This window comes from Diceros bicornis, chromosome 21 (genome assembly GCF_020826845.1).
Source record: "Diceros bicornis minor isolate mBicDic1 chromosome 21, mDicBic1.mat.cur, whole genome shotgun sequence".
Taxonomy (NCBI): domain Eukaryota; kingdom Metazoa; phylum Chordata; class Mammalia; order Perissodactyla; family Rhinocerotidae; genus Diceros; species Diceros bicornis.
Window position 1 is genome coordinate 6,934,264 of NC_080760.1, and position 25,859 is coordinate 6,960,122.

At 38.9% G+C, this 25,859-nt stretch overlaps 1 long non-coding RNA gene across 1 annotated transcript; it reads left to right on the forward strand.

Annotated features, from left to right (window-relative positions):
- Positions 1-24,899, forward strand: LOC131419449 (uncharacterized). Its single transcript, XR_009223260.1, has 3 exons — positions 1-149; positions 19,611-19,758; positions 24,022-24,899. It is a non-coding gene; the product is annotated as an uncharacterized LOC131419449 (long non-coding RNA).
- Positions 24,900-25,859: the final 960 nt, after the last annotated feature.

Below are 25,859 nucleotides of genomic sequence, written 5' to 3' on the forward strand. Positions count from 1 at the left end.
GGCTTCCCCTAAGACAGTGGTTCTTGAACTCCAGTGTGCATTAGAACTGTGTGGAGGTCCCCTACAACACAGAATGCTGAGCCCATCCCAGAGTTTGTGATCCAGTAGGATGGCGGACCCAAGAATTTACATCTCTGATCATTTCCCAGGTAATACTGCCGAGCAGCCACACATTGAGAACCACCGGCTTAGAAACCCTAGGTTTCAAAGGATCCTTTGCTTGAGCAGACAGCCAAAAGTATCAAAATCTTCATCAAGATTCACCAACAACTTGAATGTGTTGGCACTTGGATCTAGAGGCTCCTGAATTTTCAGGGGCTAAAGCAAACATTACTCTGAGTTCAAGGTTTGTGACTCTCCTAAGTGTCGCCCAATTCCTTTGCTTTCTTCCCTCGACCCCTAACTGGCTAGGAAAGAATATTAAAAACAAAGCTAGCTTTGATTATTTAATCCTCAGTCAATTAAGACATTTTTGAGTAAGATTTTTTTTGACATAATAGCCAACTTTATCTACACTATTGGAAATGAATTATTACTGATAACAATGGTTATTTACTGAGGTCCTAATATATCTCAAGCCCTTTACATACTTTTATTGCTCTGCTTCTCAGAACCCTACAGCATCCCAGGTGTGTTGACTGTTTTTCCACCACTCCTCTAAGGAACTCCCCAGAGAACACTCATATTTGACCTCACCATGCCTTCTCTCATTTAATTTAGCAGTAGTTTAAAATTACAGAAGAAACTTGAAGGGGTCTTGAGTCCCAGCAGGAGAAGGTCTAAAATCTATCCAGGACAAATGGCTTAATGTTTGTTTCTGAGAAGTTTCCGGGGACAAAGACTCCACAACCTCCAGAAACCAGTTCTGTTGATTATTAATATCTCTAATCAATGATATACATTAATTAATTGTTTTTTATTGATTGGTTGATTGCTATATTACGTTGCCATATTAAAAAATCTTTCATTGTGTTTAGTTAAATAATTTTCTGTTTATATCCACTTTTTAAATTTATCCTTCTCTGGACTTCCTCATACATTGAAGATGGTAATTGTCACCTGTTAGCATTTTCCTCTTCAGTTTAGATAACCTCAGTTTCTTTACTGTGTTAAAAATATTTAATAAGTGTTGTGCTTTTTTCCACCAGTTCTTCTCTAGGTTCAATTTATTGGGTAGTATAGTGGAAAGATGACTTCAGAGGTCCTGTGTGGCAAAGAATCATCTTTGTACCGTATTCAATGTGAATAAAATCTCTACTAGTTTTGTGTTCAGTCTAATCTGTAATCTGAACCTTTCCTTCCTTCCTCTCTCTATTGTCTGGAATAATCCCAGACCTAGAGTTTTGCTTGTGGAAAGTGTTTGTTGTTTTTGTTGATTAGTTGGCTTGACGTTCTAACCATTCAATTTATTTAGTAGCTATGTGAGTTTTCCTATTTTATGTTATTTTTTGTGTCAGTTTCAGTATATCAGTTTTTTATAAAGTGAATTTTGACCTTTGTTGTCTAATTCGTAGTTCTAAGTATTTCACAAAATGGTGTATCTCGTTAAGATCTAAGCACTCTGTAGAGAATACTTCTTATTTGATGTCTAACATTTGTGTTTCATTTGTTTTTCTTTTCCTTAATCAGTTTTGCTAGTGGTTTATTAACTTTATTAATATTTAAAAAATAACTTTTAGCCTAATTTGTTTCTTTAGTATTTTTCTATTTCATTGATTCTTATCTTTATTATTGTTTCCATTCTGTATTTTTTCCAGTGTGATTCTCTTTTAATTCTTGACACAGAAGCTGAGATTATCGATTTCCTGTCTTTCTTCCATACTCATACATTAATTTAAGGCTACACACCATTGCCTTCTAAGCACAGATGTAGCTGGTATCTCTTGTCTTCTCTAGTGTATTTCTAAACTCTGTGCTGCAAGCCATGTCTGCCCCATAGGGTCTCCAGCCCAAGAGCCTGCAACCATGCCAGCCTTTGTGTGTCTCCATCCCTCTACCTGAAGCTCATATCTTCTGTCCAGTGTCACCATCTCATATGACTGCAGCCCATGTCTGCCCTTTTGTGCTGTCAAGGTTTTCTCTCCCCTCTGTCCATAACACCTCTCAAAAGTCTCCATTTCTTGTTCCTGTAAACCAAGCCAACCCATATGTGTCTCCATCCCCCCTCTCTAAAACCCATGTCAGACAACTAATGTCATCCTCTCACGTACCTGCAGCACGTATCTTTCCTCGAGTGTCTCTATCTCCTGTGCCCACATTTGATACCAGACCACACATGTGTCTCTCACTCTATGTGTCTGCATCCCTTTCCATCCCTGAGTGTGCCTCTCTGCTGTGCTTCAGCCCATGCCAGCTCGTGTTTGTCTACATTCTCTGTGCTTCCAGCCCATCTAGACAACCAGTGTTTTCATTTACTGTTCCTCTAGCCCCTGTCCAAACTCGTGTGTTTCCCTACCCTGTGCCTGTAGCCCATGTGTGCCTCAAGTGTCTTCACCCAGTGTCCCACAATTGGATGTCATTCACCTGTTAAAGGACATATTGGTTCCTTCTAGGTTTTGGCCATTGTGAATAAAGCTGCTTTTTAGATGTTCTTAGGGGTCTGTGTGTGGATGTATATTTTCATGGTAGTTGGAGAAATACACTGCTGCACAATTGGTGCACCATATAGTGACACTATGCTTAGCTTTACAAGAATTAGCAAGATGTCTTCTTAAGAGGTTGTACTGTGTGTATTCCCATTAGCAATGAATGAGATTTCCTATTGTCCCACATCCTCACCAGTAATTGGTATTGTCAGTTTTTGGTTTTTAGCTATTCTACTAGAAGAGCGGAGTATCTCATTGGTGTTTTAATTTGCTTTTTCTTAATGCACAATGCATTTTATTTTCCAATAATTCCTTGTTGTTGAACAATTTATATTTGCTTATTTCACATGTATATATATATTTTTGGTAACTTGTCTATTCATATTTTGGTCTATTTATTTTAATTTGGGAAGTTTGTTTTCTTGTTGTAGCATTTGACTGGTTCTTTGAATATTTTGTATGCAAGTCTTTCTGCAGATATGTGTTTTACAAATGTATTATCCTAGTCAGGAGTTTGTATTTCCACTCTGTGAATGCTGTCTTTCCCAGATTGGAGAGTTTAAATTTAACCAAGTCCACATGATCAATTGTTTTCTTCATGGATTGTGCTTTTTGTGTTGTATATGAGAACTAATCATCAAACTATAAATCATGAAGATTTTCTCTTGTTTCTCAGTATGATTTTTACAGTTTTGCACTTTATATTTAAGTTGATGAGTGATTTTGAGTAAATTTATGTCTAAGGTGCAAAGTTTGTGTCTTTGTTCATTTATTTCCATAGGGTCATCCTTTTGTACCATCACCATGGTTGATGATGACTAGAGACTAAAAGACTAAAGACTAAAAACTATTATTTTTTATGTGGGAGTGCATTTATTGTCTTGACCAAGATCAAGTTTTCTGTATTTGCAGAGGTCTATGTGTGGACTTTCCATGCTTTTTCATTTCCCTCTGTGTCTGTTCATTTTAAAATATCATGGTCTCTTGATTATTGTAGCATTGTAAAATATCACAGTCTCTTGACTTTGTAATTAATCTTGAAATTGAGAAGTGTGAGTTCAACAATTTGTTCTTCATCAGGATTGTCTAGACCACTCAAGGTTTCAAATGAGTTGATCAATATCTACAAAATAGCTTGGTGAGATTTTTATTGGAATTGCACTGGATCTTTAGATCAATTTAAGAATTGATATCTTAATATTGTGACTTTTAATCATGAGCAAGGAATATATCTCAATAGATTTATTTTTTTCCTTTATTGCTTTTAAGAGTGTCTCATATTTTTTTTCCACAGATATCTGTAAATATTTTATTGGATTTACACTTGAGGATTTTTTTGTGTATATGTGTGTGTTGTTAATGATATTGTTTCATATTCCAATTATTTGTTGGTATGTAGAAAATCAACTGAATTTTGTCTACTGAATTTGAACTTCTCTTCATGATATCTCTATAAATTCCCATCTGGGCACAGAACAGAGGGTTCCATTTCTGTTTGAACATCCCAAATCATGGCATTGAATAATCTGAACACTGAATTTCAGCCATTCACCAGAACTGCCAAGGCACACAGCCACCACTAATACTGCAGTTACAAGCCTTTTCCGAGAGGCACACCCTCAGATTCAGTAAAGAACGCCCGTTTTCCACTCAGCCTGGCAGTGGCAGTTTGGCAAGAAACTGCAGAGCACTTACAGACTTGTTCCTAGAGCTGAGCCAAACTATCCCTGTCTTCTATTGTTGAAACTGAGTCTGTGCAGAGCCTGCCTCAGTCTAGGTCTTAAGGTTCTCTCACACATAACTTCCATGACCCACGGCAGTTACAAGCCTGGTCCGAGAGGCATGCCCTTGGATTTACTAAAGAACACCTGTTCTCTACTCGGCCTTCCAGTGGCAGTTTTGCAAGAAGACTGCAGAGCCCTTAGAGGCTTGTCCCTGGAGCCAAGCCAAACTATCCTTGTCTTCCATTTCTGGATCTGAGACGGTGAAGAACCTCCCTCAGCTCTACATGTTAAGGCTCTCTCACACATCACCTCCAAAAACACAGTGTAGTGACAAGCCTTTCCAAAAGGCATGCCCTCGGATTCAGTAAAGAGCACCCATTCTCTACTCGGACTGCCAGTGGCAGTTTGGCAAGAAACTGCAGAGCCCTTAGAGGCTTGTACCTGGAGCTGAGCCAAACTATCTCTGTCTTCCATTCCTGGAACTGAGACTGTGCTGAACCTCTCTCAGCTCTAGGAATTAAGGCTCTCTCACACATAACTTCCAAGACACACGGCAGTTACAAGCCTGTTCCAAGAGGCTTGCCCTCGGATTCACTAAAGAACGCCCGTTTTCCACTTGGCCTGGCGGTGGCAGTTTGGCAAGAAGACTGCTGATCCCTTACAGGCTTGTTCCTAGAGCTGAGCCAAACTATCTCTGTCTTCCATTCCTAAAACGGAGACTGTGCTGAACCTCCCTCAGCTCTAGGAATTAAGGCTGTCTCACACATAACTTCCAAGACACACTGCAGTTAAAAGCCTTTTCTGAGAGGCATTCCCTCGGATTCACTAAAGAAAACCGGTACTCAATTTGGCCTGCCAGTGGCAGTTTGGCGAGAAACTGCAGAGCCAGATTGTATGTATAACTGAGATCAAATGGTATTTGTCTTTCTCTGTCTCAGTTATTTCACTTAGCATAATGACCTCAAGGTCCATCCATGACATTGCAAATGGCAAGATTTTTTTCTTTTTTATGGCTGAATAATATTCCATTGTAAATATGTACTACATTTTCTTTCCTTTTTTTTTTGTGAGGAAGATCAGCTAACATGTGCCAATCCTCTTTTTGCTGAGGAAGACTGGCCCTGGGCTAACATCCATGCCCATCTTCCTCCACTTTAAATGGGACTCCATCACAACATGGCCTGACAAGCGGTGAGGCAGTGAGCACCCAGGATCCGAACCCCGGGCCACCACAGCAGAGCACACGCACTTGACCACTACGCCACTGGGCTGGCCCATACCACATTTTCTTTGTCCACTCATATATTGATGGACATTTAGGTTGTTTCCATATCATATAAATAATGCTGTAATAATCACAAGAGTACATATGTCATTTCAAGTTAGTGTTTTCATTTTCTTCGGATAAATACACTGAAGTGTATCTGTTTTTAATTTTTTCAGGAGCCTCCACTGTCTTTTCCATAGTGGCCGCACCAATTTAAATTCCCATGAACAGCGCACAAGCTGTGTCCCTTTTCTTCACATCCTTGCCGACACTTATTATCTCTTGTCTCTTTGATGATCACCATCATTACAGGTGTGAGATGATAGCTCTATGTGGTTTTGATTTGCATTTCCCTGATGATTAGTGACGTTGATCTCCTCTTGTATGTGTTGGCCATTTGGACGTCTTCTTGGGACAAATGTCTACTTAGTCCTTTGCCCATTTTTTGATTGGATTACTTTTTTGTTGTTGGGTTGTATGAGTTCTTTATAAATTTTGTTATGGGTTGTGTAAGTGTTTCATAAATTTTGGATATTTAACCCCTTATCTAATACATGGTTTGTAAAATTTTTCTCCCAGCCTTTTGATTTTGTTGGTTGTTTCTTTTGCTGGGCAGAAGCTTTTAAGTTTGATGTAGTCCCATTTGTTGACTTTTTTTGTGTTGTTTGCAGTTTTGGTGGGATATCCACAAAATCATTGCCAAGACCAATGTCGAGGAGCCTCTTCCCTGTGTTTTCTTCTAGCAGTTTTACAGCTTCAGGTCTGAGAATGCCCAAAAGGCTGGGAGGAGAAATGTCCCTTTTTTTCGGAGCTGAACAGATTCAGTCTCTCATTTCTCTATCAAGCAGTTTTGTTCAGACCTTATAAACACAATTCTTTCCAATTTTAAGCCAAATTAAAAAGGTCAGCCTGCCCCATTCACTCCAAAAGTGCCCCCTACTCTTCCCTGGTCAAGGAAATTCCCCCTGGGTTTCTGTTTCCTAGGAATTCCACCCTAGGTTCCTCTGACCTAGGGAATGTACCAGTACCCCCTTAAGACACCTAGCCTTAAGCCTTGAAAACAGCTCAAATAAACTCTGAACTGTTGACTTACAATAAGGAGGTCCGGGTTTCAAGAGAATTCACCAGGGTCACCTGAAGAATGCAGTGATCTGGGAGGCAAAATGGGCCCCTACTGGTACCTAATGCCAGTTCAGTGTGGATTCCAGGTGGTCTCTGGTAGGTTTCTCTGAAATCTTGCCATAACTACACCAACAAATGTCTACATAAATAATCCATAATCAATCCATAAATCAAAATTGGGGTGAGTTTATTATGAGCCAACTTTTGAGGACCATGGCCCTGGGCCTTCCTTCCATAAGGAAGGAAGGGCACCAAAGACGTGGGATGTAGAGAGCGGTTATATATCTTCAAAGAGCATGTATCATATAGGATTGTAATGTCCCTTTTACTGTAGCAACAAGATCGCCCTGTCAGATTGCCCTGCCAGAATAGCTATTGACGGACACAGTGGGGAGCAGGTCTGCTGTCTCGATGGGCTTGGCTGGTGTCAGATCTGTTGTCTCGAACTGAGTGGTAACAGGATGACTGCAACAACCAAATCCTAGCTTAGGGAGAAATGCTCATCCTTAAGGTAATGCCAATGAGGGGGAAGTTGCATCCTTATCTTAAGGGCATTTACTCTTCTCTTTGGGACATGGCAAAGCAGATACACAATGCAGGCGACAAGCCATTTTGGAAAAACAAACTCCAGCCGAATTACTTTTACCCTAAATGGCTTCCTCATGTGCTCCAATATATCCTATTGCTTGCCATTTATTTATCAGTTCCTTAGTACTCATTGTGTGTCTGTTATGTATATAGAATATGTAATATTCTGGGGAAAACAGGGGTCATACCATATGGTGCCTGGAGGTAAGGAGCTTATAACCCTACTTGAAAAATAACTACATTTCTGAAATGCTAAACAGAAATACAGCAGAGAAAAAGACATGCCTCGATGGTCGAGGAAATGCCACAACAAAGCTATTAATTGAATGCAAAACAGTGACAATCAGCACAAATGCCAAGAAAGCTCTAGAGACTCAAGTTTGCTCAACTAGCTTCTCACAATAAAGCAAAGATTCAGCACTGGTTCTGGAGAGGCCTTGATGTGGACATATGGTGATGACTTTGAATTCCTCTGAAGAGAGTTTTTTAAACACAGGAAATAATGTGTGATTATTCTAACTAAACATAGATTTTTAAAATGTCAAAACGAGTGGTACCCCTGGTGTGTTATTTCTGAATGACATCTGTCATTGTCTTAGCTTTTTCCGCATAGCGTTTGCTCCTGCCTCACACCAGCCCTATGAACAGGGCCGGGGCAGGTATTATTCCTGATTTCCTGATGAGAACGCTGAGGCCTTGTAAAGTTAGGAGATCTGTCTGGGCACCAGTATTGATGATATCCTAGGATTTTTGTCTACTCAGTATTTTTCCTTATCTTCTGTAATTGCCATTATGTTTCGATATAACTGATAACTTGCTACCTTGGTTTTTCAAATGAAACCCACAAAGTTTGTGGGTATCTTTTGGTATCTTGTTAAGCAAATGAGGAAAATGAGATTACCAGCTACAGCTGCTGCTCATATTGACAAGCCATCTCCTTTATTTTTCTACCTAACAAGCATGTTCATTCAATATAGATATTAAGTGGCTGTTATGTAGTCATCATGACATTGTCAAGAGTGGGGGGATTGACAGGACAAGTGTGCACACTTCTCGTGCTGAGGAGGCTCTCAGTGCATTTGAGGGAAGATGAGATACACTCAGGAAAGTGTTAAGCCGCCACCCTTCCACACAGCACAACACTATTGTCAAAATGAGGGGTGCAGGTGTGCCGTGTCTGTGTGCTGATTCCAGAGGGGTCCACGTGAGCTGGGGCTTCCACCAGACTTTAGTGATTGATGAGACTCTGTGAGGGGAGGACCAGGGAGGGCCTTCTAGTGGAGTGGAGCTTGACTCAGGAAACAGGGAGAGACGAATTTGGGGGGTGGACGGGAGGCATGTAGAAAAATTTAAGTGATAGTCTGGTTGAAGAGATGGCATCTGTAGACACTAAAAAGCCATGAAAGAAATTGTGTTTTCCTTATTTTCTGCTACTGGAGCCATGCGGTGAAGGAGAGGTTTTGAGATTACATCACAGCACTGTAATGTGTGAGAGTCCTGGGGTGTGGCTGAAAGCCTGGAGGACCAACTGAACTTTCCATATATATATAGTTTATATGGGGTTGTATAGAGTGCTTATAGCATACTTTGTATTGGGGTGAACATGGAATCCTAAGTGAAACCATTTATCCCTTTGTCTGTTGGTGCCGCCTGTTTTACATGGAGTCAGCGAAGTCCAACACTGAGTGGCATTGTATTAGGATGATGAAGTGCTCTAGGCAAGAGTCCCTTCATCAGGGGATGTGCAGCTTGCTACCCGGATAGATGCCCAGCTACACCTTCCATGAAAGGTTCACATGATACAGATATGAAGGAGGCAGGATCCTGTGCCTAATGGCTGGCAACAGGCAGGGAGACATTTTCCTAAACCAGCAGCTAGTGCAGCACTGTGAGGACATCATGCCTGACATCCTCCTTTGCCCAAGTCTTACCTTTTTCCTCTAAGTATGAGGATATTCTCTGATGTTTTGGCCAATCCACATATATGGAATCCCTTCAGTTTCACCAATTAGAGCTCATTTCTAAATTCATGCTAATTAAATGAACCACTATTTCACCAGTGAAAAGTTATTTCTGATATTCAGTAAGCTAAGTAGCAAAGCCTGTGGTGCTTATCAAGATATGACTAGCTTAAAGACAAGTGAATAGCTGAAATGCACAGCCAGGTCTGAAATGTGACACTTTCTGATACAAGACTAGCTGACCCCTGGAATCTGAATTCTCTATTAGGGTCAATGACTGTCCCTGAAGGTAAAGCTTGAACTAACTCATCTATGCGTTGTGTATTACCGTCAATGCTGAAGAATATTTTATGAATTTCTTAATTTGTTAAAAAAATTACAGAAAGAGCATCTCTTGTCCATTAGTTAATTCAGTTTACTTTATAGTCCCAACACGATAACTACAGTATGTTTTTTGTTTTTAATTTGCTCTTTACCTCTGCCACACAGTTATTCTCTTCACTTTGCTTTATAATCCACAAAGGTTTAGGGAAATATACATATAAGTAAGTAAAATATCATGAGGAGAACCCGGGACACGCGGATATTGAACACACACATCCTAAACATGTTGTTGTTCTGAAACCCTAATGAGTAGCTTTGCAAGGTGTTTATAGGCCTCAAAGTGGCCTCCTCTCTGAGATTTCCACTTTACTCCCCGGTGCCAGGTGTAGTTATGAGCCTTCTCATTCTGTCCAGATTCTATTGGTCTGTAGCTGGGAAAAGTTATCTTTGCCAGCAGATCCCTGTCCAATTCTTTTATTCTTGTCTGGTTTATTTACTCTTTCACTATATTTCTCCCAAACGGTTCCCAACATGGAACTGAGACAAGTCAGTTTCCTGGACCTTTTGTTGTTGAAGGCAGGGAAGCTATTATCATCCTGTGGTGCCTCGTATAGGTTGTCCTTTGACTTTGCCACACGTATTCAAACAGATGTTAAAGGGACAGCATATTCGAAGGTATTAAAGATGCTGAAAATTTGGTTAAAAGCTGCTTAAAGTTCAGGGAGTTCTCCGATTGAGTGTCTGGATTTTCTGATCTTATAATCTCTGCCCATATGCCATTTCTACCTCTAAAGAAAGAGACATCTTCTCAAAGAAACAGCTCTTAGTTTCATTGAACGTTTCTATTCTTTTTCTAGCCTCTCATTCATCTATTTCTGCTCTGATTTTTGTTATTTCTGTCCTTCTACTGACTTTAGGCTTTGTTTATTCTTTTTCTAGTTCTTTTAGGTACAGTGTTAGATTGTTTATTTGGACTTTTTCTCGTTCCTTGAGGTAGGCTTGTATTGCTATAAATTTTACTCTTAGTACTGCTTTTGCTGCATCCCATAAGTTTTCATATGTTGTTTTTCATTTTCATTTGTCTCTAGGTATATTTTGATTTCTCCTTTGATTTAGTCATTGATCCAATAGTTGTTCAGTAGCATGTTGTTTAGTGTCCAAATATTTGTGACTTTTCCAAATTTTTCTTGTAGTTGATTTCTAGTTTCATGCAATTGTGGTCAGAAAAATGCGTGATATGATTTCAGTCTTCTTAGAATTATTGAGGTTTGCTTTGTTTCCAAACATATGTCTATCTTTGAGAATGTTCCATGTGAACTTGAGAAGAATGTGTATTCTGCTGTTTTGGGATGAAATGTTCTCTATATATCTATTAAGACCATCTGGTCTGTTGTTTCGTTTAAGGTCACTGTTTCCTTGTTGACTTTCTGTGTGGATGATCAATCCATTGATGTGAGTGGGGTGTTGAAGTCCCCTACAATTATTGTGTTGCTGTCAATTTCTTCCTTTAAGTCTGTTAATAGTTGCTTTCTATAGTTTGTTGCTCCTGTGTTAGGTACATATATATTAATGTGTTATGTCTTCTTGGTGGAATGTCCCTTTTATCCTTATATAATGTCTGCCTTTGTCTCTTGTCAGGCAAGGGAAACAAAAGAAAAAATAAGCAAGTGGGACTACATCAGACTAAAAAGTTTCTGCATAGCAAAGGAAACTGTTAACAAAATGAAAAGACAACCTACCAACTGGGAGAAAATATTTGCAAATCATCTGTCTGACAAGGGGCTAATTTTCAAAATATATAAAGAACTCATACAACTCCACAACAAATAAATGAACAACCTGATCAAAACATGGGCAGAGGATATGAAAAGACATTTTTCCAAAGAAGTTATGCAGATGGCCAACAGGCACATGAAAGATATTCAACATCACTAATTATTAGGGAAATGCAAATCAAAACTACAATGAGATATCACCTCACACCCATCAGAATGGCTATTATTAAAAAGGCAAGAAATAATAAGTGTTGGAGAGGATGTAAGAAAAAGGAACCCTCATACATTGCTGGTGGGAATGCAAACTGGTGCAGCCACTATGGAAAAAAGGATGGAGATTTCTCAAAAAATTAAAAATAAAAATACCATAAGATCCAGCTATTCTACCTCTGGATATTTATCCAAAGAATATGAAGTCAGTGATTCAAAACAATGTATGCACCCCTAAGTTCTTCACAGCCTTATTCACAATAACCAACACTAGGAAGCATCTCAAATACTTATCAATGGATGAATGAATAAAGATGTGATATATATATATATATATATACATATATACCATGGAATACTACTCAGCCATAAAGAAGACAACATCATGCCATTTGTGACAGTATGGATGGATATTGACAGTATTATACTAAGTGAAACGAGTCAGATAGAGAAAGAAAAATACTGATTGATTTCATTCATATGTGGAAAATAAACAAACACATAGATAAGGAGTACAGATTGTAGTTACCAGAGAGAAAGAGGGAAAGGTGTAAAGGGGGACATATGTATGGTGACAGATGAAAACAAGACTATTGGTGGTGAACATGATCCAGTCTATACAGAACTGAAATATAGTAATGTACACCAGAAATTTACAGTTATAAGCCATATGACCTCAATAAAATTAAAAAGAAATTTATTTTTAAATATAGCAAGACCCACTTTACACCTGGGCTGCAGGCAGCCCACGCACTCACTGAATTACACAGAAGGGCAGTTTCCCAGGTGAGTCCTGTCTGTTTTGCCACCATCGGAACCTCCTGATGAAGAACACAGGCCCAAGGATACTGAAGCAGGTGGGACCCCTGAGGCAGGGTATGTTCTGAGAGTGTGTGAAACCAAGTATCTGTGCAGTGCATACTGAGTAGTGAGTCTGTGCTTCTCTTCAAGGTGTGCCTTTGATCATAATCTGCAGATAACTCAAGGAAAATCACTGGTAGTCTTGTTAAATGGAAAATTCTCATGTCCCAACTTCAAAGCTGCTGAGTTAGAATTCCAGGGAATGGGACACTGGACTTGTCCACTTATTATCGTGTAGACTGAAGTCTGAGAAGCACTGCTGCTGGCGTCCAGCTGTAGCCGCTGCCCGAGGTCAAAACTCCACACCTTGTGAGGCCTGAGACGGCTCCCAGGGGAGATTTCTGTCTGTCGTCTGCAGAGGGGCGGCCACCTCACCTCTTCCCGCTGACTCTCTTTCGTAACTGGCTTCCTTGTGCCTTTCTTAGTCCTTTTCTTTACCTTCAGAGATAACTGGGAGAGGCAAGATAGAGATACAAATTTTACTAAATCTAACTTTTAGGTAATCTTTAAAAAATTGTACAACGTTCAGATGTAATATTTATTTTTCTTTTGGGTTGTTTTTTGTCTTTGTGCCTTTTTTTGTTTTAAAGTATTTTGTGTTATTGGCTGGGAAGATAGCATGAGATTAACATCAGCTTTATATGGAGTCCCAAACCAGGAAAGCACTTATATTAGTCATACGGAATTAAGAATCACATTTGTGTAATGATGTATAAAGGAATTTGGTTGTTTTGTTCCTTGTTTTTTCTTCTTTTTGGCATAATAAAGTCCCAGTTTCTTCTTGGTAGACTGAGCAGGACTATTGATGTCTGATCTATAAGTGAAGAGTTAATAGAAGGGCATTGTTACTATCCATAAATCTCTCCCTCACCAACTTTTCCTAAATGAAAGCATGGATGTTAGAGTTAAGAATTTTGATATTTCCCCCATTGGGTTATAGAGACAAATATACTCATTAGAGACTTCACTTGGACTTGTAGTAAAAGAGCATAATATAAGAGCACTGAGCTTGGGCTCTGCCATGTAACAGCTTTGTAACCTGGGTGAGTTGTCTAGCCACTGTACCCAGTCTCTTCATCCCTAAAATGGTGAGAAGAACAACATCTACTACATCGGGATATTTTGAGGGTTATGGGAGTTCATGTATGTTCAAGCACAGAATTAACATTCAGATTGCAGTGTCTGGTTCAGTAGAAGTGTTTGCTGCTGTTATTATAATTATCATTATTTCATCTCTTTATCTTCCTCGTGAGTTCCCTGTAAAACCAACAACGATCCACAGTGTCAACAGTTTTATTCCAGGTCCCTGCTTAAAGGCCTGCAAAGGGAGCCTCCTGCTTACAACCTCCTGTTTTTATCCCAGTCTCTGGAAGGATGCATTGACCTCTTTCTTCTTTGCACTGAGGCACTGAATGGGGGCCCACACCCAGCCCTGCATGTCCTCCTTTTGATATTCGATGCTTTTGAAACACTGCTTAGTGTTTACTTGGTGGACTATACTCCCTTACACGAGCAACTCATGGGAGATAAGGTGTAGGAAACATTGTTCCATGTAGGTCTCTGAGTTTATCATAACACAGAGTAAAGTTGATCAAGGGCCAAGGTAGAGTTCCTTAATGCACAGATCTTCAGAGATGAGGGTGTTCTAATGTGACACCACCTGAAAATAAAGCAAGAACATAAAAGCATATGTAGTTTTACAAGGAAAAGCACACAACTAAAAGAATTGATCCCATTAAATACACTATTCTATTTGTTTATCCATCAAATTACTGATAGGAAATAACCAGGTGTAGAGAGAGTAGAATTGATCAATTTCATAGAGAATTCTTTTTAACAGTTGTTCATATCTTGTGTTTTACATCATTGGTTAGGGTAATATTTTCATCTTTTTCTGTCCTAGTGTCTTTATCTTTCTCAACTTTTCCAAGAGATATATTTATATTATCCTCTAAAATTTTAGGGCAATTTAAAAAAAGTTGTGAAACATTTTAAGTTATTGATTTTGTATACTGGAGGAGCACTAGATTGCAAGTGAATTAGTGATAATTAGAGTTTTAGTCTGGTAAAAGATGGTAGTTGGAATTGATACCAGGATGTTTGTAACCTAGTTTTTTCTTCATTTTTTGATGTAATTTTCAAAATGACAGAGCAAGTAATTTTTAATATAATAACTTGTCTCATTTTAAAATATGTGTCCTTGGAGAGGGTGATGGAGGTAGGTAGAAAATAATTTAATGTAGTGACTTGTTTTTCTCCAGTTGATCTGTTATAAACCCAACTGCCATATAGCACCCTTTTGTCCAAATGACCTGATGGCACTTTCTTGACTTTTGTTGCTGTGACTCTAGCAGTCTAGGGTCACACCACCTTCTCTCTCCTAGTCATGCTTTCAGTTGTAAGAGTAACATTGTCAATAATATAGTGACAACTTTGCACGCAGTCTACTATTTACTAAAATATATATATCAATTGCAAAATTTGATAACATAATTATTAAGTAATGAACTATTTGCAGTGCACTTAACAACTGATAGCTACACAGTATTGTGTAGTGACATCATGGTTAAAACCATTATTTGCAACATGTGGCCCATTTCAATTTTATTTTAAAGGAAAGTGTTCAATGACTTTTTTCTTTTTGAAGAAGAAAGACTTGCATTTCCATCTTAGAAAATTGAGAACTTGTTTTCGCCTTTTTTTGGCGTCAGCTCTTCTTTATATTGGTTACTAATTCACATGTCCAGTTACTTCAGATTCAAGTGCTACCTCCTCTGCCTGTTTCATGGCTCTCACTTTAACTTTTCCATAATCCCGTCTGTGAAAGAGGTTTCTCTCCACCTTCGTATATCAAGGAAGGAACCGACCCTCCTTTATGTGAACTTGGAGACAGAGGCCAAGGTGAAGCCTTGGTGCCCCTCCCCACCAGTGAGCTGCAGCAGGGTTGCAGATTCCTATGAATCTATTGCTCCCCTCCTGACTCCCTACATAGTTGGCATTGACTCCACAGAGGATCCCAGCTTGTTACAATCGAATTTTTGAATTCTATAGAAGCCTCCTGAAGGATAAGACTGGCTAGAAAGGACATCAGCAAGCAGTGTGCTCCAAAATTTGGTGGCAGAAACATTAAGAAGAATAAAACCTTTCCGTTTATCTTGTTTTCTCTTTATCTTCTCTTCCTTCATTTTCCTTTACGTAGATGGTACAAAGCCTGTCCACCCCCCATGGTGGTTGTTTTTTTCCTCAAAACCCCAGTACATAGCTGGATATCTTAGTTGTAGGTCAACCCATGGTGGTTCTTTTCCTGAAGCCCCATGGCATTTTATTCATATCTCTTTCATTCAAATTATTTCTGTAGTGTAATTTATCTGTTTATACGTATCTGTCTTCCTTGCAGACTGCCAACATTTCAAGACCTTTGGGCACATAGTATATACTTAAGTACCTGAATGAATCTGTGAAGCTCTTTTGTTGAATAAGATCTAAATAAATAAAATACCTACTCAGCACATGAATGCAAGCATTTGAGAGAGTTTTCTGGCTGCTAAAGCAGCCTGTGGATCAGTTTAGGGGCTCAGTGTCAAGGTTACTCAATAGATTTAGATAAAATGAAAGAGATAATTAACTTTAGTTTTAAAATTCATGAAGAACAGGAGCAGGATATTTAGGTGTGAATCAGGACTTGATCACTCTTGTTGTGTCTTTGGAAAATCCAGTCCTTTATGTTTCTATGTAAATGTCACTGGTCAAGAGAATGAACAGAGGGCTGGCTTTTAGAAAGGCAATTTTGTCACAGGAAATCCTGGAGGAAAATATATGGAAGGAGAGCTGGTAGAAACATGGCAGAAACTTTTTGTGTAGAAACCCTAAAAATTGGGTTTATATGCTGGCTGTAAGAATTGTAACCCAACTTTTCTCCAATACAGATTTGAGCAGCTTTTAAATATCTAGTTATACAAAAGGATTAGAAAGGAAAATAGATCAAACTGAAAGGAATTTAAGATGGAACAGTGAGATGAAGCTGAAGTAAGCCAGCGCACTGAAATGTGTTTCCGAATGATCTGCAGTTTTCTTTTTTCTTTTTATTTATTTTTTTTCCCCAAAGCCCCAGTAGATAATTGTATGTCATAGATGCACATCGTTCTAGTTGCTGTACATGGGACGCGGCCTCAGCATGGCCGGAGAAGTGGTACGCCGGTGCGCGCCTGGGATCCGAACCCGGACTGCCAGCAGCAGAGCGCGCGCACTTAACCACCAAGCCACGGGGCCAGCCCAGAAGGACCTGCAGTTTTTAAAGGTAGTTGGAAATGTATCCCTCAGGTTTAAAGTAGAAAGAGAGATGGGCATAATTCTCTATCATCTCATGTCCATGAGATTAAAAGCAACAGTCTCTCAGAGAAGCAAAACTTTTCTGGCCTCTAATGTCCCAAAAAGTGTTTTGAATGGTGCCTAATGAAAGAGATTCTGTGTGACATAATGCAAATACAGTATCATCAACTCATTTCCCAGTTTAGTTCAAACACTTTAGGACACGTTCAATTGAGGTAATCCAGAATTTTATAAGAGACCAAGGAAGAGGCTGACAGCATTCTCTCTCAGCTTTTCACTTGACCAAGGGAGAAAATGTTCTTCAACAGATTGACCACGTCTCCTCAAGACAATTCTCCATTTTCAATTTTTCTTTGCGTAAACTCAGCCTGCATTTCCCATTACATATGCAAGCTAAAGCCTGTGTGTAGACATCCTTCGTTGGTAATGAGGAGCAGATCCATACTATTAAGTAATCAAATAAGCAGAAAATCTGGTTGGCCCCTTTTAAGAAAATTACAGGTTCAAGCCCACCTTCATTGGTGGAAGGACATGGTATACCACAATTAAAATATCTACCATTTATTATGCAGCTAATCATAAGTCATGCTATTTAAAGGAAACTAAATGAATTCTTCTTCTATTAAGTTGACTAGATTTTACTTAAACTAATAATTTTACATAGGTGCATTTTTACTTAAAATGTAAAACTCTTTAGAGACAGCTTCATTCAGTTTTAGAGGCATATTTTGTATATTTTGGTGATTTTATTTATTTTCCTTCATAGCAGAGAGGCACATCCTACTCTTTTTCTTGCTGCCCTCTCTCTACAAGATAAAACTCATCCAAGTTTATTTTGTTTTATAAGGCATAGGCTTACATTGTGATGATAAAGAGACGATTTCTGAAAGATATTTGGAACTGTAGGGAGCCCAGAACTTTAGATTATGCTCAGAATTTTGTGAGGTAACTTCAAAAAAGATGGAACACAAAGTTTTGCCAGGAAAGTTTTCTCCTACTTTTCTTGACAGTAATTAAAAAAAAAAAGTTTAGTTTCTTAATTCTTCAGATGGGTGAGTGTAGAAGTTGGCAGGATTGTATGTACCCTTGAGAGATCTCTCTCTGCGTTACTCTTTCAAAACAACCATCCTGGCCCAGCCCCGTGGCTTAGCGGTTAGGTGAATGCACTCCACTGTTGGTGGCCCTGGTTCGTATCCCGGGCACGAACCGACGCACTGCTTCTCCAGCCATGCTGAGGCCGAGTCCCACATACAGCAACTAGAAGGATGTTCAGCTATGACATACAACTATCTACTGGACCTTTGGTGGAAAAAAATAAATAAATAAAATAATTTAAATAAAAAAGTAATTTAAAAAAACCACCATCCTAGTTGATGAATATTTAATGGGGACTCTGTCAGTCCCAGAGCTGCTGACAGAGGCAGTTCCCAAAGCTCCAGCAGGTCCCGAGAGAGGAAAGCGCTGGTAATCAGTGTCATCAGAGTTTGGATGAGGTGTGGTCATTCTCTGGATGTTAGAACTGAGTGAAGTTTTCAAACACAGCCCAGTGACTCTAGACCTGAGCCCTGTTCAGAAGCCAGTTGACTTTCATTCGCTCTGAGCTTGGTGTCTTCCCTCTGTTCGTGCCCCTTTTTGCCATTTCTCATGCTTCTCCTGACTCTTTCTCTTTCTTACACCTATTTTCTTCTTTTTTCTCTCTTTCTTACTTTTACTCTCTATTATATTCCTCCTCCTTAACAATTTTTTCTTCCTTCTCTTATTGTTCTCATTCTTTTTCTTTTTCTTTTGTAGTACAGTTACTCTGTATATCACTTTCATCTTAAAATCTTGACCCTCTACAACTCTTATACTTCAGCTAGCTATTTTGAAGAGAGTATTTTGATAAATTTCTCTTAGATGTTATAACATGCTGATTCAAGGAGATAAAAACTATGACGAAAGGAATGCGGATAGAGAATGAATTCAGTTCAGGTAGCCATGGAATTAGACAGAAGGAAACTGAGAGCTTAGATGTGAGTGTTCAAAATGTTTCCTGATACATCTTTGTAGTTCATTGTTGTGGTAAACTGCACAAAGTCTTATTTACTGTTGGAGCCCAGAAGTTTGCACCTCTGGGCAAGTCAGCAGGTCTCGGACTATAGAAAAGAAGCTAGGAAACACTGCCTGCGTTTCTAATGTAAAGAACTGTTCATGTTCCACCAGGAGACCCTTTGGCTCTTCCCTGCACTATCTGAATAGAAAAAGAGGAAGAGAAGCTTTTCTCCACCTGCACAAAGCCGGGACCTTATCTTGAGTTTGAGAGGATTTGCATGTGACTGAAAACAAAAGTGTTCCCGAGTTTGGATTTGCTTTAATATGATCTATTGGCTGGCTTTGATGTTAAAAGTCTTTATTCAAAATTGGTTACCTCTAGTGCTAAGTTCAGAGTGGAGATTTGTCAGTATAAGAGAGAAGAGTCCCTTTTGGATTAACTCATTGAAATACAATATTTGGGAAAATGGTTATATTTGAAGGCCACTTGTTAATATTCTGTTGCCACAGTGACATCTGTTGGTAAGTGACTACTTCACGCTATTCTTGATGATTTCTGTTTGAAAGACACACCCTGAGCTTGATAAATAATAGGAGCATTTGGATAGGATAGGATTGGGATATCCTATCCCAAGCAATAGGATATATTGGAGCATATGAGGATGCCATTTGGGGTAAATTTAATTTGGCCTGAGTTTGTTTTTCCAAAAGGGCTTGTCGCCTGCATTGTGTATCTGCTTTGTCTGTCTCAAAGAGAAGAGTAAATGCCCTTAAGATAAGGATGCAGCTTCCCCCTCATTGGCATTGCCTTAAGGATAAACCTTTCTCCCTAGGCTAAGATTTGACTACTGCACTCATCCGGTGACCAGCCAGCTCCAGACAACAGACCTGACACCAGCCACGCCCATCGAGACAGCAGACCTGCTCCCCACTGTGTCCATCCATAGCTATTCTGGCATGGCAACCTGGCAGGGCGATCTTGTGGGTATTGTAAAAGAGACATTACAATCCTATGTGATACATGCTCTTTGACGGTATATAACTGCTCTGTACACCCCACTTCTTCAGTGTCCTTCCTTCCCTAAGGAAGGAAGGCCCCGACCATGGTCCTCAGAAGTTGCCTCATAATAACCTCACCCCAATTTTGATTTATAGATTGGTTATGGATTATTTACATAAACATTTCTTGGTGTAGTTGTGGCAGGATTTCAGAGAAACCCACCAGAGACCACCTGGAATCTACACTGAACTTGCATTGGGTACCAATAGGGGCCCATTGTGCCCCCAAGATCTCTGCATTCTTCAGGTGACCCCAGTGAGTTCTCCTGAAACCTGGACCCCCTTATTTTAAGTTGACGGTCCAGAGTTTATTTGAGCTGTTTTCAAGGCTTAAGGTTAGTTGTCTTAAGGGGGTACTGGTACATTCCCTAGGTCAGAGGAACCTAGGGAGGATTTCCAAGGAAAGAGAAATGTAGAGGGAATTTCCTAGGCCAGGGTAGCCTAGGGGGAACTTTTGGAGTGAATGGGGCAGGGTGACTTTTTAATATGGCTTAAAATTGGGAAGAATTATGTTTATAAAGTATGAACAAAACTGCTTGATAGAGAAATGAGAGACTGAATCTGTTCAGCTCCGAAGAAAAGGGACATTGCTCCTCCCGGCCTTTCAGGAATTCTCGCGCAACTGAGAATCTCATCGGGGGTGTCAGAGACAAACCCCACGACGTGTAACGGTCCTTCCTATAGGGAGCTCCACTATCATTCATGTTAATTTATCACAAGTTCATCTGGGAACACACATGGGAAGGTTGGTCATCCATGCTCCAAACCCCCACGGCAGTACCTAGACTGCGGGTGGGAGAAACCGCGGCACATAAGAGAGTGATTAGGACAATTCTTTAGCAAGTAACACTCACAAGCAGCACACTCCTGACCCGCTACACAGTCCCTAGAAATTGTTCAGACTTTGTAGCAAAATGAAAGAAAAGAAAAGCGGGAAATTGAGTTTTCTCGACCATTCCCAGCTGAGCCGCCTGGCCTTTGAACCCAGGAGACTTGCCCAAGTGCTAAGACAGCAGGGGGCCTAAGAATGAAAGAAAAAAAAATGGGAAAGAAGCTTTCTGCAGATGGAAACTGCTAAATTTTCTAAAACAGCAGCTATAAAATCTTTCTTGCATCTGTCTTTTATGTGTGTGTCTCTACATGTATGTTATATGTGAGCTGTGTTCTACCTCCAGAGGGTATGGTCAACATCAAGAGCTCTATTCAATTAACTTGAAGTAAGTGCTTACAAAAATTATTTCTAAATCCAAATGTTTTTCCAGTTAACGTGATATGAAATAATCTTTGGTAAATAAAAGCTTATTTAAGCTCATTAGTTTTCAGCATTGGATATAATGCAGATATGCAACCTTTATTCATCAGATAAACTGATGTTATTTCTATTACAAAACTGGTCTCAAAAATAATAAGTGATGGCTAATATTATCTTGATGGTGCTCAGGGCAACTTACCCCAGGAAACACCACTCTGGTATGCGGATTATTTCGAGCTAGAGACAATAAAGACTCAGCAAACTCAGGAAGAATATTTGAGTTTCCCCTCCCAAACTGCCTAAAGAATTTAAAACAAAAGATCTGTTTCAGGAAGGAGTTATTATCATGATGGCTGTAAAGATAATGTAAAATAGAAGTTACAATAAGAAAGGCACCAGGCTCCTTTTATCACAAACTCTATCTCTCCCTGACCACATTATCTATAGATGACCCTGAAAAGAATTGTCAGACAAACATTTGCATTTCTATCTCCATGTGAGTTGTCTTCTTGCCCTCTGAAGTTCCAGGCCACTACCCACCCCCAACACCTTCCTCGCCTTTAGCTACAATACTTAAGCAAGCAGCTTAGACAGAGGGTCAAGTTGCTCATTTCTGAGTTTCTCCCATGTATACATGTTATTAAACTTGGTATTATTTTCTCCTGCTAACCTGTCTTGTTGATTATTTGGCAAGCCATCAGAACATTAAGGGAAAGTAAAGAAAAGGATTCTCCTTCTGTCCCGACAATCTAATGTTTCATAAAGTCTTGTAGGCAATCTAAATAATTATTGAGAACAGGTAGCTAAATAGATGTGAAAAAAATGAGTATTAAGTGAACTTTAAACAATAATCATATGTTATAGTGTATATAGCTTCTAAACTCTTTTTGGTGACTTAAAACTTTAGGGTTTTCCTAATTTTATGATAAAAATTCATTGAGTATCTAGATCATTTCCAAATAAGATAAGATATTAGACATTGATTGCTAAATATAGGTTTATCTACTTTTGGCTTATTACAGAAAAACTAAAAGGTGTTTTGGGTCTATTGGTAAACACGTCTTGTGTTTTATTTAAAAGATTGTACTATAAAGTAACATGTTTCCAAAAATTATAAAAAGTGTCCATATAAATTTGTCAAGCCATGAAATGTTAATGTAAAAGAATCTTTATAATTGCTTACCTAAGTTTTACTTAAAAATTAAGGTTTCTAAGGGTTAAAAATTTCTAATATGTGATTAAGCTACTAAAAACTTAAGAAAAATATGTTTGTATTCAAGGAGAGTAAGATGTATGTTATCATTAAGAAGATATGAAAAGCGGAAATATTTTTGTTTGGTTAGGAAAGATAAATTTGCCCTAAAAAGTACTAGAAGGAAAAAAAAGGAAGGCGTGGCACAGATTCTGAAAGTAAACAAAAACTTATAGAAGGTTTGTTGAAGAGAAACCCTGAGGAGTTTTATACATGGTCAAGTTGGCTAAGATTAAACTAAATCCAATTAAGTAAATGATTTTTAATATCAAAAGAAAGCTGGTACAAAATTCAAATTTGTTCTTCCTTTTAAAAGAATAATTTTATTCTACTGTTAATCTACTCTTGATAGGGGTTATTATGTAAAAAGATTTTTCTTTACCTTTGAGTTAAGTTTATCTCAAGAACAGAGATATGTTTTGTTAAGGTAATTTCCTACGTTCAAAAGACTGAGGTCTCTCTCTCTATTAAGGTCTTTTTGACTGTTTAAATGCTGTTTGTTAACTAAGCATGGATTCACTGCGACAAGAGCAGGAACTCCTTGATCTTGTCGGACCAAGAGTTTTAAACCCTTCTATATTTTTGACAATCTTCCCAAAACTCATATCCTAAATAAAGTCTTTCTTATAACTATTTCCTTTGAGAATTTTCAAAGGACCCTGGTAATTCTCAAGGAAATTTGATCTCTTCCTATAAAGAGGGAGATACTAAACTAATTAGGCTTAACTGGTATGCCAAATTACACAAGAAGCATTGTCAAGTAAATGATAAAACTTCTTAGGTTGTACTGCGTAGGTAAATATTACACGCTATTTTAACCCTGCTATCTTGCTTCCAACATTAGAAGAGGAAGGACCACGACTGCATTCTATTTAATTTGGTTTACAGATGGGTCTTACTTAAATGATAAGCAAGATATTACCAAGCTGGATATGCTGTCTATCCTCGAGAATGCCTGTGTGGGGGAAGAGGGAGAATCCCCCTCTGCCCTTTCCCTTAAGGTTCTTATGGCTGGCCAGATGATTAACAAGACAGGTTAGCAGGAGAAAATAATACCAAGTATAATAACATGTATACATGGGAGAAACCAGGGACACTGCGTTTCTCAACACAATAGAAGAAATTTTCATCTTAAATACTGTCTTCACCTAACGACAGAGGAGGATGTTGGGGGTGGGTGGTGTCAGTTACAGGAGATCACCACTAAAGCACTGTAAACAAGAGTAAGGTTATTGTGCAGATTTAAGGCCTCACCTTCCACGTTCTACCTTCCACCTTCCAAGTTTCTAGAAATGAGGTCATCCCTCTTCCCAATACGAGAGGGAGATACAATTACAAATGGAAATTTCCCTCATAAATGTAAATGTTTGTCTGGCAACTCCTCCCAAGGCCATCCAAAGAATGTGGCCAGAGAGACAGAACTTCTGATAAGATGGGCTTGTTGGTGCCTTTCCTATTGTAACATCTATTTTACATTATATTACAGCCATCAGATAGAAGATCTGTTGCAGGAAAGAGTTACTATGTCAAATTCTTTAGGCAGTTAGTGGGGGAGGTCAAATGTCCATCAGAGAAAACAATCCAGGTAAAGACATATATTTCAGGGTGGCCAAATCTTGATCTCTCACACCTGATAATTCCTATTAACTCTGCTAACCTAATAAAAAACTTCTTTCCACAGGCTTGAAAGAAATCGCCACGGAAGAAGAGAAACAGATATAGCAGTCAAAAGGGGGAATTTTTGACACCCCCTCACAGATGTGGTTGGCACCTAGTAAAAAAATCCATAGTACCTATTGGAGCACAATTGCCACTGCTCCAGCATATACACCAATTAACCCATTGGGCACCTGAAAAGATAATTTTGTGGGAAGAGCAATGCTTTTAAAAACCTTCTCCCACAGCAGCTCATAAAGCTATACTGATTGTGTTATATGCCCAAAATATCATCTAGGGAAACTACTACATGAATCACAAGGCCACTTTCCCTTTACTAAGGGACCCTTTGAGGTATGGCAATCGGACTTACTCCAAATGCCACCATCTCAAGGATAAATATATCTTGTAATGACTGTGCATTCTCACATTGGGTTGAGGCCTTTCCTTGCAGAAGAGCAATGGCTCTAATAGTAGGTAAATTACTATTAGAGAGAATAGCTCCTGTTTGGGGAATTCTTGCTGAGTTATATAGTGACCAGGGAACTCATTTCACTGAACAAATAATTAGTCCATTTGTAATATTGGGCCAATGATACAGCATTTCCACTGCACTTAACATCCCCAATCCTCAGGATTTGTGGAAAGGACTAATGGCACAATCAAAACTCAATTGGCAAAGCTTTCAGGAACATTTAATCTCATGGCTGAAAGCTGTTCTGCTAGTGTTCCTCAATCTTAGATCTATGCCCTTTTGTAAACATCGGCTGTCTCCTTTTGAGATAATAACTGGACAGTCTATGCAATTAGATAAAGAAATGTATGAAACAACATTACTTAAAGAAAATATCTTAATTACTGCCAAGGTCTCATTGAGACACTTAAAAATATATTTATATGAGAAGGTGGTAGCCAATTCTTTTTCCCACAGTGCACTTCCCACAGTGCACTCCCAGACCTTAAGGATTATAACCTAGAAAATTTATTTATCAGAAGAGACACCAAATAAAAGACTCTAGAGCCCTATTGGAAAAGACCATACCAGGTACTTTTAACTAGTTCATGCACTGCAGAATCAAAAGACATAGACTTATGGATTCACATTTCTCATTTTAAAAAGAGGCTTTTCCACCTGAGTGCGTTTCAGTTCCTATTTCTGAATCCTGACTTCAACTGGCTAATACGAATACCTCCAAACCAGGATGAGAAGAAGACAACATCAGTTGTAGACAGCTGTCCCAAGACTCTGGACCAGGCCTGTATTCCCAACCTTAAATCCACTCATTTAAACCTTTGTTATGCTTAAACTGTATACCTATTTTATAATTGTTACATTTAAGATTTTCAGAATACTATCATACTTTAGGAAAGTGATTGATTTGGAACAGACTGGTCTTAAAGTCCAGGCATTTATCTGGTGGTTCCTAATATAAATTAATGGTTATATAGAACAAATCTCTGGCCTTGACTACTGGCCTGATGGCTAAAACACTGCACCCGATCTTCCCTTAAATGCAGGGAAGGATTCACAGTGACAACTGCTGCCAACATTCCTCCTCTTAAGGCCATACGGGCTTATTCAGTGTTCCCCTGGTATGACTACTGAGCAGCTAGCTATATTTGCTCCTTTTTTAAGGCTAAATGTTGTCACATCACATACAGAAGCCCTTAATGACAGGCAGGAATTGCCTTATTAAATACTAAAATGTCTTTAATAAAAAGACTGTCCTTCAAAATAGAATGGCCTTAGATATTTAAACTACATCCCAAGGTGGTACATGTACAATCATTCAAACTGAATGCTGTGTTTTCATACCTGACGAGTCTTCCAATGTGTCATATCTGCTAAGGCACATGAAAAAG